Source organism: Canis aureus, chromosome 23 (genome assembly GCF_053574225.1).
Source record: "Canis aureus isolate CA01 chromosome 23, VMU_Caureus_v.1.0, whole genome shotgun sequence".
NCBI lineage: Eukaryota > Metazoa > Chordata > Mammalia > Carnivora > Canidae > Canis > Canis aureus.
Window position 1 is genome coordinate 31,849,524 of NC_135633.1, and position 16,185 is coordinate 31,865,708.

The 16,185-nt window shown below is 47.2% G+C and overlaps 1 protein-coding gene across 4 annotated transcripts in view; it reads right to left on the reverse strand.

The window, feature by feature from the left end:
- TENM4 (teneurin transmembrane protein 4) overlaps positions 1-16,185 on the reverse strand; it is a 2,712,352-nt gene that overhangs the window by 484,717 nt on the left and 2,211,450 nt on the right. The window lies entirely within an intron of this gene.

Below are 16,185 nucleotides of genomic sequence, written 5' to 3' on the forward strand. Positions count from 1 at the left end.
ATGGCTGGGGTGGGTGGGGGGACACACTGGGGTAATTCAGTTGAATCTATAATGTCTCTTTTTAGAAGTCACTTGTAACATCTTTTTTTCTCTTAAAGTTTTTATTGAGATAATTATAGATTGACATGCAGTTCTAGGAAGTAATACAGAGAAATCCCTTATGCCCTTTGCCCAGTTCCCACAAGGTATAATCTGCTATCCCAAGGATATTAATATTGATACAATCCATCAATCACATTCAGCTTTTCCCAGTTTTATATGTATGCAGGTGTCCAGTTCTACACAATGTTATCATTGGCACAAGTTGTGTGTCCATCATCACCGTCAGAACACTGAGCTCCTTCACTGTAAGGGTCTCTTGTCTTCCCCTTTATAACCCCACCCAGTCCCCTTGGATTCCTAGCCTGGTTCCTAAACCCTGTCAACTGCTAACCTGCTCTCCACCTTTACATTTCTGTCACTGTGAAACTGTTGTTAACGGGGACCCATAGGATAGGTGATCTTTTGGCTCCGCCCACCCCCACCCAAATTCCCCAAATGTTGCAGGTGTCCCCAGTTCATTCCTTTTTATTGCTGAGAAGGGTCCCACGGCATGGATGTACCACTGATGGTTTAACTCCTTGCAGGATATCTGGACTAGTTCCAATTTGGGGCTATTAAAATCCTCTAATGTTTTAGCTCTTTAACTGGGTGGTGGCTATTTGGATTTTCACTGTACTATTTACCTTTTCGAGGCAAAGAATATTCCATCATTGCAACAAAGGAAGGCAGGAAAAGATACCACTAATGCTGGCCAGCCCTGGGCAGCCAGTGTGCTGAAGAGAAGGCAGTCTGGAGTGGCAGGCTCAGGGTGACACTGAGACTAAGGTTCTGGACCCCCGGCAGGTCTGGTGCTCTCAGGAAGTGGGACCTGGGCATCTACTTGCTTTAAGGTTCTAAGCCTCTCATGGGCACAAGGAAGCCTGTCCTAGTCCTTCAGCCTCTGGGGCAAGTTTCTAGGGGAATCACCCATTTGGATACAAAACCCTATCCGCAACATAGGTGTGTGTTGGGGGTGGGGGTGTCCCTAATAGGGGAAATCATAAAGAAAAGGAGGTAGTGCTGAAGGCAGACAGAATAAAATCTAGCATCTCCTGAAGGTCCTTGAGAAGAAGCCAGAGGTGCAGCCAAGTGGCTGCCTGAATAGCACTGGAAAGAGAGTATCTTCTATTGGAAGACAACAGAAAATACGGGGAGCTTTCTCCTTTCTTGAGGTTAAAGCTATGGGGTTGTGGTGCCAGTGGGTGGACAATGAGGCTCTGATACTGTCTGTTGCTGCCAGGTGCAGGGGAGACGGGTGCAGCCCTGGCTTCAGTAAGCCTCCTACCCCTCTACCCAAGCAGCTTTAACCTTTTTTGTCTAAATCCCCGCAAGCACCATTTATGAATTTCTTAGTCCTGGGCAGAGCATGGGACAGTGACAGATTCATGCTACACACACCCACTGGGGGTGGCCTGGCACTCAGGCACCCTGCCTTCAAGAGGTCTCAGGGGAAACACCCAGAAGTGCTCCCACGTGCCCAGATAACTGCAATGTGGGCAGAGAAGCCTGCTGTGGGAGAGAGGCCAGAGCCAGGCAAGGGCCTAGTCAGGTGGGCTTGGGAGAGCTTTCTGTGTATCATCTTGCCTGATCCTAATAACAACATTATCAGTATGTCAGTTTTGCACACAAAGTTACAGAGGTATAGGGTGGTTAAGAAAGTTGCTCTATTAAACTCAACAGCAAAGAAACAATCCAGTCATGAAATGGGCAAAAGGCATGAACAGAAATCTCACAGAGGAAGACATAGACATGGCCAACACGCACATGAGAAAATGCTCTGCATCACTTGCCATCAGGGAAATACAAATCAAAACCACAATGAGATCCCACCTCACACCAGTGAAAATGGGGAACATTAACAAAGCAGGAAACCACAAATGTTGGAGAGGATGTGGAGGAAGGGGAACCCTCTTACACTGTTGGTGGGAATGTGAACTGGTGCAGCCACTCTGGAAAACTGTGTGGAGGTTCCTCAAAGAGTTAAAAATACATCTGCCCTACGACCCAGCAATTGCACTGCTGGAGATTTACCCCAAAGATTCAGATGCAGTGAAACACTGCACCCCAGGACACCTGCACCTCGATGTTTATAGCAGCAATGGCCACAATAGCCAAACTGTGGAAGGAGCCTCGGAGCTATTGAAAGATGAATGGAGGGATCCCTGGGTGGCGCAGCAGTTTGGCGCCTGCCTTTGGCCCGGGGCGCGATCCTGGAGACCTGGGATCGAATCCCACGTCAGGCTCCTGGCATGGAGCCTGCTTCTCCCTCTGCCTGTGTCTCTGCCTCTCTCTCTCTCTCTCTCTGTGACTATCATAAATAAATAAAAATATTTAAAAAAAAAAAGAAAGAGAAACAGAAAGTAACCACTATTTGCTTCGACATGGAAGGACCTGGAGGGTATTACGCTGAGTGAAATAAGTCAATCGGAAAAGGACAAACATTATATGGTCTCATTCATTTGGGGAATATAAAAATTAGTGAAAGGGAATAAAGGGAAAGGAGAGAAAATGAGTGAAAATATCAGTGAGGATGACAAAACATGAGAGATACCTAACTCGGAAATGAACAAGGGGTAGTGGATGGGGAAGTGGGTGGGGGGTTGGGGTGACTGGGTGATGAACACTGAGGGGAGAACTTGGCAGGATGAACACTGGGTGTTATGCTATATGTTGGCAAATTGAACTCCAATAAAAAAAAAAGAAAAACAGAAAGTTGCTCTAGGGGATACCATTTGCAAGGAGGAGAGTCAGGATTAGAACTCAGCTCTTTTACTGTTAGGATAAACTTTTCTGAGAAAAAGAGTAATACAGGGCCTTTTAGGCTACAATGAGAGAAGTCTGGGCTTCCTCTGGAGGGCAAGGGTAAGACAGAAAATCAGTAAGTGGAGAGGGTCACAAGCAGACCTCTGGTTTAGGGATGCTATCATGGGGCCACCCTGAGCTCCCACCTCAACATCTCTGAAGGAGCCTCCCAGCTCCTGGATTTTATTGCTTTTCTTCCGAGCCTCTTCCTTCTTTATTGGGCATGGCTAGATCAGAGCCCACTCCACAGCCACCAGGGCAAGACGCAAATGCAATAAAGCATAATGGCTGGTCCTCCAAATCTGGATGTTGTCCTCCTCGAGGCTACCCAGATTTTACCCCTCCTCTGGGCCCAGTAGCTGCCCAGAGTCTCCCCTCTCTGAGATGTGCCTATAGAGGGGAAGAATACAGCCTCTGCAGTCAGTGGGTTCTGGGTTCAAGTCCTGCCTCTACCCCTTGCCTTCTGTGTGAGCTGTAGAACATTCCCTTCCTCCTCTGGCCTGGGCTGGGAGGAGCTGAGTGTAAACACATCAAAGGCCCTTCCAGCCCTGCACTTCCTCCTGGAGCATAGCCTCACCTCATTGGCTGAGATGGCAATAACCCCTCCACACCCTGTCCCCTCCACAATGGGCTGTTGCGAAGACCAACAAGAGAACGTGCAAGAAAATACTGGCCACACAATGTGCTTTACAAAGGGAGAATCATTTTATTATCCTATAACCTAGTCTGTCTCCAGTGCCTCCCGACTCCCTGTCTCTCTTGTGTGTGCATGATTCCCCTGGTGGTGGGAGGAGGGTAAGGTGGGCAGTCTGATGTTGCAGACGATGAGGGAGCTGTGGGCATTTCTCTAGGCCACGTTTGGATTTTCTGAGTCCAGTCCTGATAGGTTCTGAGCAGAGATAATGAACCCGCTACAGAAGATAGGCCTTGCAGGGAAACTGAACTGGTATCAGGAAGAAGGCCCCTCTGCCTAGTTCTGTGGAGCATGGCAGTGCTCCCGAGTTCCCAGGCCTGGGTGCCACCAGCTATGTGTCAGTGACACAGAGGGGGTGGTCTCACTAGTCTGCCTGCCCTGGACAGACCCAGATGGGCATTGAGGCATCAGCAGTGAGCAGAGGGGTTGTAGAGAGATAGTCCATTCCTGGGCTGGAGGGCTCTTCCCTCCCTCCCTTGTACCAGGCACCAGGGCTCAGAACTGATCCTGCATCCAGCCTTGCCCTCAGGGAAACCCAGAAAGGGCAGCAGATACAAGGCCAGGGTTAGGAGCCAGGCCTTCCCCCAGTTCTGCACTTTAGTCATCTGGGAAAACACCCTAACTTCTCATAGCCTCAGCTTCTGTATCTATAAAACGGGGACAATTATGATGAAGGATCATAATGGTTGAGTTGCTGTGAGGGTCAAGTGAGATAATACAGTAAAAACACTTAACACATGATTAAATAATGATGATAGTTATAATCATGGGGTTGGGAGAATGTGAATCATCCAACACACGTGTGCAGAGGGCCTGTTACGTGCCAGGTGTTACTCAGGGAATGCTCGTCTATGCAGCCCATCTTGGGCACCAGTGAGTATAGTGACAGAGAGAAGCATGGAGCTGCAGGGCAATGAAGGTCCATCCAACCCTCCCTTCCCCACTGTCCTTGCTATTCCTCCCACCCTCATGGTACTCTTTTCCATGCACACCGCCCCCCCCCCCCGGCCCTGCCCCGCCCCAGCTCTGGATGGTCCTGAATCCATAACTTCTTCCCTAAATGGAGGTACAGAGGCCTGAGACACCAGGAGACTAGGCTGAGGTGCCCAAATTAACTCAGCCCATGGGAAAACTCCAAACTATCCCCTTAAAAGACAATCAACTAATAAGCTTTAACCCTACCTGAATGTCTCAGCTTTCCTCACGTTAATTGCTCTAAACAGGTTGAATATTAATTGGGTCTCTGATGAAGCACCAGAAAATGTTGTCTTTGATAACTCAAATGGATCACCCCATCCCTCTCTCAGATAATTCCAAGAGCTTCTGGAACATTCACAGGGTCTCAGAGAAGGGAATTTGCCTACAAGGCTGCTCATGGCCTACAGCAGTGACTGTCTGGGAACCACTCCTTCAACAGATCCCATCCCGTCTGGGCCCTCTCCTGAACATGTGTGTGTTGGGGTGGATGGGGGCAGGGAACCCACTCCTAATAGCATTCACTGAGTACCTGCTAAGCACCAGGAGATGGACACATATCATTTCATTTAAACCTCAGAACAACCTTGTGAGGGGTTATTGTGCCATTTTACAGGTCAGGAAACAGAGGCTCAGGGAAATCTATCTTGTCCGAGGTTATACGGGTCGTTCAGTGAGAGAGGCAGCTTTGAATGTAAGCATATCTGGCTGTAACACTACTGCGTTTATAGTTACATTAGTGGTTCAGCCTTTCTTTCTTTCTTTTTCCCCCTGTCACCAAGAAGGCTTTAGAGACACTTGTTTTTCCAACTCCCTTCTCTTCCCTATGAAATGTTAATATTGCAGATATACCATATATCTGTTCATATACACTGGCCCATCGGAGGATCACAAACCCTTGTAATAATTAAGATATCTTTTCACTCTCAACCCTCCCAGATTCAATTTTACCCATTTGTGAATGATGGGGTGAGAATGTAGAAATCATACCTGTGGTTCCCAGAGTGTTGAGAGGGCAAGGCTTACCCATAGACCAAGACCAGGGAAGGAAAATTAGCTGGATCATTTCTTCTCAAGGGGAGCGTTCACGTTTTCTTTTGAGGGGCATGGCCTTATTAATTCTAGATTTGCCATCTGTTCCTCATACTTTAGATTCGCTTGCCACTTCCTATGGGCAGCCTGCCTAGACATCCCCATCTGAGTTTGGGTTAAGCTACTTTCCACCTCGTTTCTAGCTGCCAAAGCCACGGTCAGACTCTATGGTTACTGTTCATGTAAATATCTTTATATACACGAGGAAGAACTGTGGCTTGTCCATCTCTGTATCCCAGAGCCTAACATGAGCACAGCATGTAGTAGATGCTCAGTGAATGTTTGTGGAATGAATGAACTCCTGGGCAAATGAACTTAAAATTGCTTGTGCTACCTCTGCTGCACTGGGTATTATTTGCTTTAGCAAAGACCACATCAGGGATGACTGAATCAAGCAACAGCATGCACCCACACCTTCAGAATGTGGTACCTTTTGGGCATTTTTCATGAAACCAGAGTTTTCATTTGGCAACATCTATAGTATGTTCTGGATTAAGGCCCCCGGGGGACTGAGATCTCAGAGAGATGATGATGGACATGGCCTATGGTATGCAAACCTCCCCTGGCTCTCTGGGCACACTTTGTGGACTCTGAAGGAAAAAAAAAAAATATATGATAAACTGTCAACAAGTAACAATCAGGGAAACCCTAACTGATGAAGTCTCATGTTTACACCAATGCAGGCCAAGGGTGGCCGCTCTACACTTCTATTTCCAACAGTATGACTGACTATTCACCCTAATGCAGTATACAGGAAAATGCCAGGTTAAACAAACAAATTTATTTTTAAATATAGGGTTGAGCCATCATGAAAGAGAAGGAAATCCTCAGAGGTCAAAACAACCATGAGACAGCATGAATTCAGGGGTCCCAAACACTGAGTGGATGATGGGCCTGGGGATATCTGTCGTTCCTTAGTGATCTGGGGCTTTTGGTTTTAAAGAGCCAAGGTAAGACGCAAAATCACAGTCCTTTGTCCTTCAGAAGATGGAAGGGAAACTGAGACTCTCACAGCTAAGACTCAGAAAGGAGACACACTTTGGTGAAGGGGTGAATCAGAAAAACACAAAATCCCACCCTGCAGAAGGAAGCAGTACGGAAACTTGACCCTAGGTCTGGGCAGACAAGAAGGAAAAATTTTAAATGGCTGAGGAATTCCAATTACAAAATGGCCCTCATAGGGGTCTGGAACTTGACTATGTATTACTTTGTGGTCAGCAAGGAAGAAAAAAAAAAAAAAACAATCCAAGCTGAGTGTCAAAGTGACCTCAAGGTGGTGGTTCCTCCAGGTACCGGGCAGCAGCAAATGCAAACTCTTTCTGGAGCAATAAATTTTCAACTCAGGCCTCAAAGGAATGCCACAAAATTTTAGCAATCATAAATCTACAATTTAAGAAATCACAGAGCACATGAGGAAACAAGACACCAAGAACAAGAGCAGAAACAATGAACATATCAATCAGACCTAGGAATGCTACAGGTAGTAAAATGATCAGATTCAGAAAATGAAATGTGTACAATATTTAGAGAAATATGTCAAAGTAGTGAAAGTATAAACAAAGAACAGACTTTCGAAAAAGATAAAGCAGACTGAAAGATAACCAACTAAAACTTCTCGAAATGGGAAGGCATCATCATGTATGGGCGCCTCCAGACTGCTATTTTTAATCTGGCTTACAGTTTTGGAATAAACTGTGATGTTGGAATCAGAAAAGTAAAATGCTGTGTGACTTGGGTTAATCACTGCCTATCTCTGGGCCTCAGTTTCCTCATTTGCAAGTGAAAGAGTGGAACTAGATCACTTTGTAAGTCCAACTCTATAAACTAATCTTCCATAATATGACAGATCGTGGCCATTGGGCACCTATTTTTTTGTGCCACCCTGGACTATTAGCATTCTACATGATTTTTATCCTTGCGAGTACCACTGAGGTATGGGCTATTATCATACCCAAATACGTATTAGGAAACTGAGGCAGAGAGGAATTAAGTAACTTGCCCAGAGTGCACAGCTGGTAGGCCATGCTTGGTCTCCACTTCTCTGACTCCAGAGTCTACTCTCTGGACTCAATATCTGAGATTCAGCACGAGGATTCTCTGACCTATCAGAAGCCTCCCGTGGCAAGGAGCAGCTCCGTGGCCAGCAGAGGCTGTCAACAGTAACCAGAACAGCCATTCCAGTGGGGGAGGTAAGGACCCCGTGAAGTTACTTATCAATAACCAAATATTAAGTACCTTCTAGGAACAAGGCCTGTGCTTATTTTAGACAAGAGCTATGTACAGCAGACCAGCGAACAGTGAAAGATGGCTGGGGCTTACTTCCCAAATACCCTTCAAAAATTTTTCATTCTGAAAGCACTTCTCTGTCCATAGGTTTCTCTCATGTATAAAATGGGGATGATAATGGTACTAACATCACTGGGTTGTCACAAGGATTAAATGAGCTAATATAAGCCAGGAGTGTAGCGAGCATGCCATAAATGGTAGTTCTTGCTGCTGCTGTTCCTGTTTCAACGTAGTGGGGAGAAGTTGGGTTTTGCAGCAGATGACCTTGATTCAGCTCCGGACTCCCCCACCTCGCAGCTTTGTGACTTAAAGTCACTGACCCTCTCTGAGGCTCCGTGGCCCCATCTGTGAATCAGAAATAACAATGCTTACCTCACCAGTAGTTGTGAGGGGGAAATGGACCGTGAAATGCCCAGCTCAGTGGCTGACATATAATAGGTACACAACGAATGTCTGTTCTTACCCTTGGAGTGTTTTCTGCACACTCGGCTTTTCTACCATAGTTAGAATCCAAAGAGGGGAAGGATTCTGTGCTTATAGATGTTGACTCACTGTTCTCTTCCACCAAGGGAACTTTCACAAAAGCAGTGGGGGTATAAGAGGTCTGAAGACATCCACTTCATAGCAGGTAAGTCAAGGCAATGCAGTGACAGGGGTCCGCAGCCTCAGAGATGGGCCTTCAGGCCATGATCTGCCGCTTTGGCTTCACTGGCCACTGAGATGTACAGCTGAAGATGCAATCAGCAAAAGGAAGTGAGCCCTACCATCAGGAGGATTTGGTCACTGAATCCACCAAGGATAATCACACTGACCTTCCTATTTGGAAATAAACCAGGCATTCGGCGTGTAAATGGCTCTGTGATCATTCTGCACACCCAGGACCATGTGGCAGCCCCACTCGAGGATGGGGACAGGTAAAAAGGATATTAAAGGGGTTTCAGAAGGACAGTGACACCTGGAGCATGACTGTGTCACTCTGCCAACCCCAACCCCGGCAGGCCTCAGGGAAGGAGAGAATTTCACCCCTGGCTTCCCAAAGGAGCATCAAAGGCTGAGACCAGAAGTGGTTGCCTATAGGGATTCCTTTTTTGAACAAATAGGGAACTCTTAGGTTTCAAGGACGATCTGTGACACCTCTTGGATTTCATCTTAAGTCACCTGCTCCTCCTACCTCTTCCTCCCTGGGACCACCCATGGGTTCAAGTGGACTAGGACATCTATGACAAAGTAGATGCTTGGTGCTGAAAGATGATGGTGGCATGGGAGACGGGTGGGCATTCCAGGTTCTCTGAGTACAAGTCGAAGGTGCAAACTCAAGGAGAGAAAAGGAACCTTGGAGGACAGACGGTCCGGGGAGCACAAGCCTGACACCAGCTGCTGCGGCATCGCCTGGCACTGCTGACCCTCACCAATCACCCTGCAGGAACCAGACTCAGCATTCCCTCTGCATGTGGAGGGCAGTGTGGTGCTCCCAAACAGACCAGGTCCCAACCCCCTCTCCTCCACATGCTAGGACATATGTGTCAATGAGTAGGATGCTTCTATGCGACTCAGGTTGGGCACTGGAAAGTGGGGATACTCCTATCTCATAGAGCCTCAAACACAAAGGTTTTCATAATGAGGATAAAAACATGCAATGTGCCTAGCGTAGATCCCGCCCCACAAAAGAGTTCAATACATGCTCATGTATCCTTGCTTATCTGACATAATTGGCACCATATGTAACCCCACACTCAACCTCATCAGCCTGGTTTGCCACACTGAGTACTCATTTAAGAACTAGGGTGTGCCATGTACTTCTCCAACCTGCTCCGGAGAAGAATAATATATCTTTTCCGAGCCCTTTGATTTCCCAGGTTCCCACCACCAACCAGGATGGCCAGTTCTGGCAGGTCCTGACCACTCTAACTCATTAGTATCTCCACTGAGTCAATACCTCCACTGTGGCCGTGTCTTTTATGAAAAGTAAGCAATACAAGAGCAGAGAGTATGGACTGCCTGCTGTGTACAGGGAAGCTGCCACAGGGGAAACAAAAATGCATAACTGGTGATCTTGTTCGACTTTCTGAGGGCTAAAAAGTGTATTTGGAAAGCCATGATAGAAACACATTTTTAAAAAGCAGGTTGGCAGTAGTAAACACTCGAGGTCACAGAATGGTGCCAAGCCCATGCGGCGTGCTGGCAAAAGTAATCACTAGCTTTAGAAGCACACTGACTTGGGTCTGAATCCCAGTTCTCACTTACTAGCAAAGGATCCTTGAGTAGGGGAGGGCAGAGGGTGCCTCAGTTTGTCCACCTATAAAATGGGGGAAATGCCCCTAACTGCAATGATGATTCCATAAACATGATGCATGCCTGGCACAGAGTAAGGGCTCAGTAAGCTGTTAGTAAGCTGTTCTTTCTTCTTCCTCATTCCCCATTTAACTCTAGATTGCTGGCGTTACTTTATTTGCCAGTGAATTAGAATTAGTAGAGGACTTTGATTTGCCCTTTGGTGGCTGCTGTTCTTTGTACATATAAATTCGTACACCATCAAGCAGATGCTTGTGAAAAAAAATTGCCACTGGCTTTTCCCTTCTGAAACAGGAATAACAAAAGGCCCCAGCTCCTCTGCCTGGGACCCCAAGGCTTCCACCAGTAGGCCTCAACCTCCCAGCCACTCCCCTGCTGCAATGCTCACCCTAGTAACACCCATCAGGGTGCTAGGTATGCAAGAGGGCTTAGCCCAGCCTAGAGGATGTTAGGGATGGTAAGAAAGGCTTTCCAGAGGCAGGTGCATCCAAAGTTAACCCTAAAGCACAAGGAGGATTTTGCCAATAGACCAATATGGAAAAGGCATTCTGGGCTAAGAGAATATCATGTGCAAAAGGCCTGAGGCCTCCCCTGGGCAGCCAGGCTTCAGTCCAGGTGGATTCTTGCCGCCTCACCTCTCAGACTGTCCTCACTTCTCTTCCCCTCCTTACTAGGCAGACAGACGACCTCTTCTGCGCACTCCCTGTTGGACTCTGGCAAGGATCTTACCTCTTGTGCCTGGCTTTCACAGTGCAGCCCAGGGGTCCCTGTAGGTCCCTGAGACCCTTTCGGGGAAGTTGGTGAGGTCAAGACTACTTAAAATATTGCCCTTTACATCTTTTTTCTCTTTTCGGTATAGAGTGGAATTTTCCAGATTGAATGCAGAGACAGATATATCTTCTATTAGGCCAAAGATTAAAGAGATTTGACAAAACATAAAACAATGCTGTTCTATACATTTTTGTTTGTTGTAGAAAAGTCATTTTCATAAAAATGTGTTATTTATGTTAAAGTAAGGGCTTATTATTACTTTAAATAAGCCATAAATAATTATTTTAACATTTTTTCAGTGCTAATTACTAGCGTGACAAATTTTGACAGACATAATCCACATAAACAAAAACTGTTTGGGGTCTTCAATAATTTGGAAGAGTCAGATAGGGTCCTGAAACCAGAGTTTGAGAACTACTGCTTTAGGGCAGACTGTGAAGAGGGCCAGGGCGCGCGACTGGGAAGCATTCTCAGATGGCAATTTCTGCCCATCACCAAGAAAAGAGCCCACAGGCAGTCTGTCCCTGGCTGGATCCATCTGTCTCATCTGCCTCTGTCCCTCCCTTTCCTCCCCATTCCTGTGAATACCCTAGTGCAGGCCAGGTCTCTCACTCAGCAGTGACCTCTTCCCCAAGCTCGGGGCTGGTGTGTGGTCAGGAGGCTTTGCTGTTAGGAAGGCAGGGTCCAAATAACTCAGTGTCTCTAACTGGCATTTCCCTGATGACTAAAAATGTGGAACATCTCTTTTTGTGCTTATTGGCCATTTCTGTTGTTTTCTTTGGAGAAATGCCTATCCAAACTCTTTGCCCATTTCTGAATTAGGCTCTTTGTCTTTTTATCGCTGAGTTTAAGAGTTCTTTATATATTCTGCATACAAATCCCTTGTAAGATCTATGACTGCAAATACTTTCTCCCATTCCAGGCTCATCTTCACTTCCCATGCAGTGTTCTCTGCAGCACCAAAAATTTTAATTTCGATGATGTCCAATTTATATATTGTTTCCCTCATTTTTGTGTGTGCCTAACCACTGCATGCCTTATCTGAGGTTGTAAACATTTATACCTATGTTTTCTTCTAAGGGTTTATAGTTTTAGCTCTTGCATTTAGGTCAACAATGCATTTTGAGTTAATTTTTTTAACCCTGGGTGGGGAAAGTCCAACTTCATGCTTTTGCATATGGATAGCCATCCTCCCAGCACCATTTGCTGAATAGACAATCAGTGTCTCTAAGACTCAGTCATCTCATCTCAAAATGGACTTTAAAAGACCACTTTGCAGGGTGCTGTGAGCACTCAACGAGAGAAAAAAGTACCCTGTGGGTCCCTAACACACAGTAGACAATGCCTATAACTGAAGGATCAGACAGAGGATGTGAAATGCTCTGACACACTGGTCATCTTTACTACCTTTACTACCATCTTTACTACCACTTTTCCATCCCTAAAGGTCATCAGCACCTACCACACCCCACCTGCTTGTCGTAAGAACCCTGTGTAACCCTCAGAACAGTGGTCTGTAATCACTTTCTCAGAACCCCCTCTCTGAGGAGCCCTGGAAATCTGTTTCTTCTTCCTCTTTTTTCTCTTTACTTTCTACTTAATTTCACATTAAATGTTCTTGGTCTTAATTAATTAATCAAGTTAAGATTGTTAACCCACTCAAATCTTTTTTGGCAAGGTGGTGGGAAGGCATGAATGAACAAATGAGTCAATCAATTAAAAGGCTCCTAATTTAAAGTCAGAAAAGTGAAGCCCCTAGAGGTAAAGGGATCATGCAGGCCATCCTGCATGCAGGTGTCAGAGGTGGGACACGGGACCCTAACTCCAAGGACTCTACACTCCCGCACAGCACTCCCTCTCCTGCCCTGGAGAAATCTTTTTAAATCAATCTCCCTCCTCCTCAGTGTTTGCAACACCTCCCGATTTAGTTTTCTCTCTGCATTTCATTAGTGTCCCATTTGCCTCATCTTCCTGATCTCTGAGGCAGGCGTTAAGAAGGAGGAGACTGAATTGGCAACAGGGCTCCCTGCCTCCTGATTGTGAGTGAGGTGACATGTAGGGGAGGAGAGCAGTGGCCCCTGGACTGTGATTCCACGTGGTGCTCTGGTCCACTTGGCTCAAGCCAACAGTCACAGGACTCTCGCTGTGCCCAAGGTACTGTGGGGCTCGGAGACGAGGAGCTGTGCTTGCCCTGGAGACCCCCAGGCTCACAGGGATGGATGGACAGCACCTGTGCCATGTGTTACAGTGACATCGCCCTCCTGGGCAGGCAGAGAGAGTGAGAAAGAGTGAGAAGTCAGCTGATGGAGAAAGGCAGTGGGGCCATTCCAGGGTTCGGAATAGCATATATAGAGGCAGGAGGGGATAAACAATAACGTGTAAGCAAATATCGATGTGGAATCTGTTGTGAAATTATTTGTTTATTCATTCACTCATTCAATATGTGCTCACCAACCACCTGTTCCAGCAGTAAGAGCCCTCCAGGGAACCACACAAAGTAAATCCCTGCCCTTAGGGAGCTTATGTTCTAATGGGGGAAGACAGACCCTAGACAAGCTTCCGGAGTAATGGATAATGCAGCAGCTAGAGAAATGTCACATGGATAAGATCAAATGGAACAGGGCACAGGAGGAACTGGACTGGGAGGGTGGCTCCTTGCCTGGGGTGATGGGGGCAGGCCACCCACTCTCACCACTATTACACATACCTCGCTCACACCACCGGCCTCCTGCCACTCCTTGAGCAGTGAGCATACTTGTGTTCAGCCGCTTTCAGCCTAAGCGTGCCCTGCTTGCTCGGATATGATGTGGAGGTTTGTTCACTGCTGTTCCTCTGCCTAAAGAACTTTTCCCAAGACTGGAAAAAAAGGCATCTATGCTGCATGCCTTATGCCTTGAGGTGGGTGTGTGTTTTGGGTTCAAGGAAAAGTGAAGAGGTCAATGGGTGTGAGCGAGGGGTACACAGGAGAGATGGGGTCAGAAAGGAGAAGGGTTGGCTCATTTAGGTCCTAGTGGGTCATTGTGAGGAACTTTTGCTTTTCCTCTGCTAAAGATAGGGGCACATGGCAGGATTTGAGAAGCAATCTGATCTGCCTGGTGCCAGAGCCCTGGAGAGAAGGGTAGAAGGACAGCCCCATGAGGAATCCACTGCAATAGTCCCAGTAAGAGACCATGGCTTGGACTAGTGTGGGGACAGAAGAGGCGGTCACGCGAGCTGGGGAGGGGAGAGCAGTGATGGAGCCAGTGTAACTATAACACAGTGTGCAACGAGAGGGATGAGAGGAGACGAGGCCAGGGATTAAAAGGAGAACATTCTAGACAGATCTGGCACAGGCACTCAGATTCGACCCCACAGAATTTGTCAGACCCCACTACTACCTATATTTCTGCGATTTCTTCCCTCCCCCATCGAATTCAACTGTGGGCTCGGCTCTATGGGCGGCACCCACATGGGATGAGCGACCCAGGTCTGGCCTCCATGAGGCTCCCTCTGTTGTCGCTGGAAGCCGTGTTCACATGGGACACCCAGCAGGATCTGGAGGAACCAGGGGGAGAAAGGCCAGGATGGAGAGTGTAGAGGAGGAAGGGGAGAGCAGACTTCCTGAGGATCAGTGGAGTAGGGTGGCAAGGTTCAAGTTTTGATTCCGCCGTTTGTGCATTATAAGTGAGCACGGTTAGGGTCGACCAGTTCACCTTTAGCTTAGTTTTCTGAGCTCACCGAGTGGACCTCAGTTTGCTTATCTTAAAAATGGGATTGTAAGATCTACCTCATGGGGCTCCCTGAGTAAATGAGATGTATAAATCAGTACTTGGCACAATGTCTCAATAATCATGACCCCATTTTACCTGTCCTTCTATATGAAGAGCTGATGATTTTAACAGATCTCCTCAGAGAGCTGCGCCTGTATGGCTGAGCGCTCCTCCCAGTTTGTAGTTCTACACTCTTCAGGCTGAGAGCAGAAGCCAACTCACCTATTCTCTGAGCAGAAACCACCTTCCCTGGTACATCCCCAGAGCCTAGCTTGGTGCTCATCTTATTGGGAGTATTCAGTATGCCTTGCTGAACTGCTAAATAAATTATTTAATCAGAGGTTATGTAAGATCTAGACTTCAGCACTTTTTAGCTGGAAGAACTCAGACCACACAGTTAATTTCTCTGCACCTCAATTTTCGTGCCTGTTACACAGAAATAATATCTCCTACGGTGGAGACAGTTACTCTCATCAAATAACCTCATCTTCCCCACATTTCCCAGAGCCCCAGAAGTCGGGCAGGACTATGTGTGACTAGTTTCGGCCCGTGGGCTGTGTGTGACTTCTGGACCAAAGCATTTAAGGTCCAGTGCTCAGACCTCTGGTTCTCTTCCTCTACTGCAGAGACCAAGGTGCCACATGTTCCACGTGGTATACCTAAAAATCTAGCGGAGCTTTCATCAACCTGGCTTGAGTCAATAGGTAGAGCAGAGTCCTCTATCTCCCTTGGTTGGACACGGAGCATGAACAAGAAATAAACTTTGGCTGTGTTGAGCCACTGAGATTCTGGAGTTAATTTATATTGGAGCATAACTGAGCCTAGTAAGACTCAGATGTCTACCTTGCAAGATTACTTGGAGGATATGAGAAAGTGCTTGGTTCATGGTAGGTTTTCAATAACGGGCTTGCTCCCTGGGTCCTGGCCCCTCTGCTTCTTCGGCCTTCTTCACCATGACCCAGCCTCCGTTATATGACTCCACCTCCCCTAGCTTGAAACATGCTTCTATTTCTCTGATGCAACCCAGGTGTTTTATACTTTTTGTCATTGTTCTTCTGCACAGCAATATGAAGAAAGGCATTCCAAGGGCTCTTCTGGCTGGTTGGACCTGGTGTCCAGCCCACCTGTCTGGGCAGCCACCCCCTCACCTGCTCCTGCCACACTCCAACTATGCCTCTGACCCCACTCCAACTCAGTTCAACATGTAACCATCAAACTCTGGACCCACCCCTGGTCTCCTGGATCCTAGAATAATCCTGATGGCCACTGCTGCCCCTGTGGTCCTGGACCTGCGCGGTGCTTCCTGGCTGCCAGCTCCCACATTACATCCCAGCTGGATGCCTAGGCCCTGCCTGCCCTCTCACTGCACTGGCTGCTGGCTTGGCTTCCAGCACCCATCACTACTCTTACTGGATCTGCTCCCCGAAAAGGAATCTCCAATCT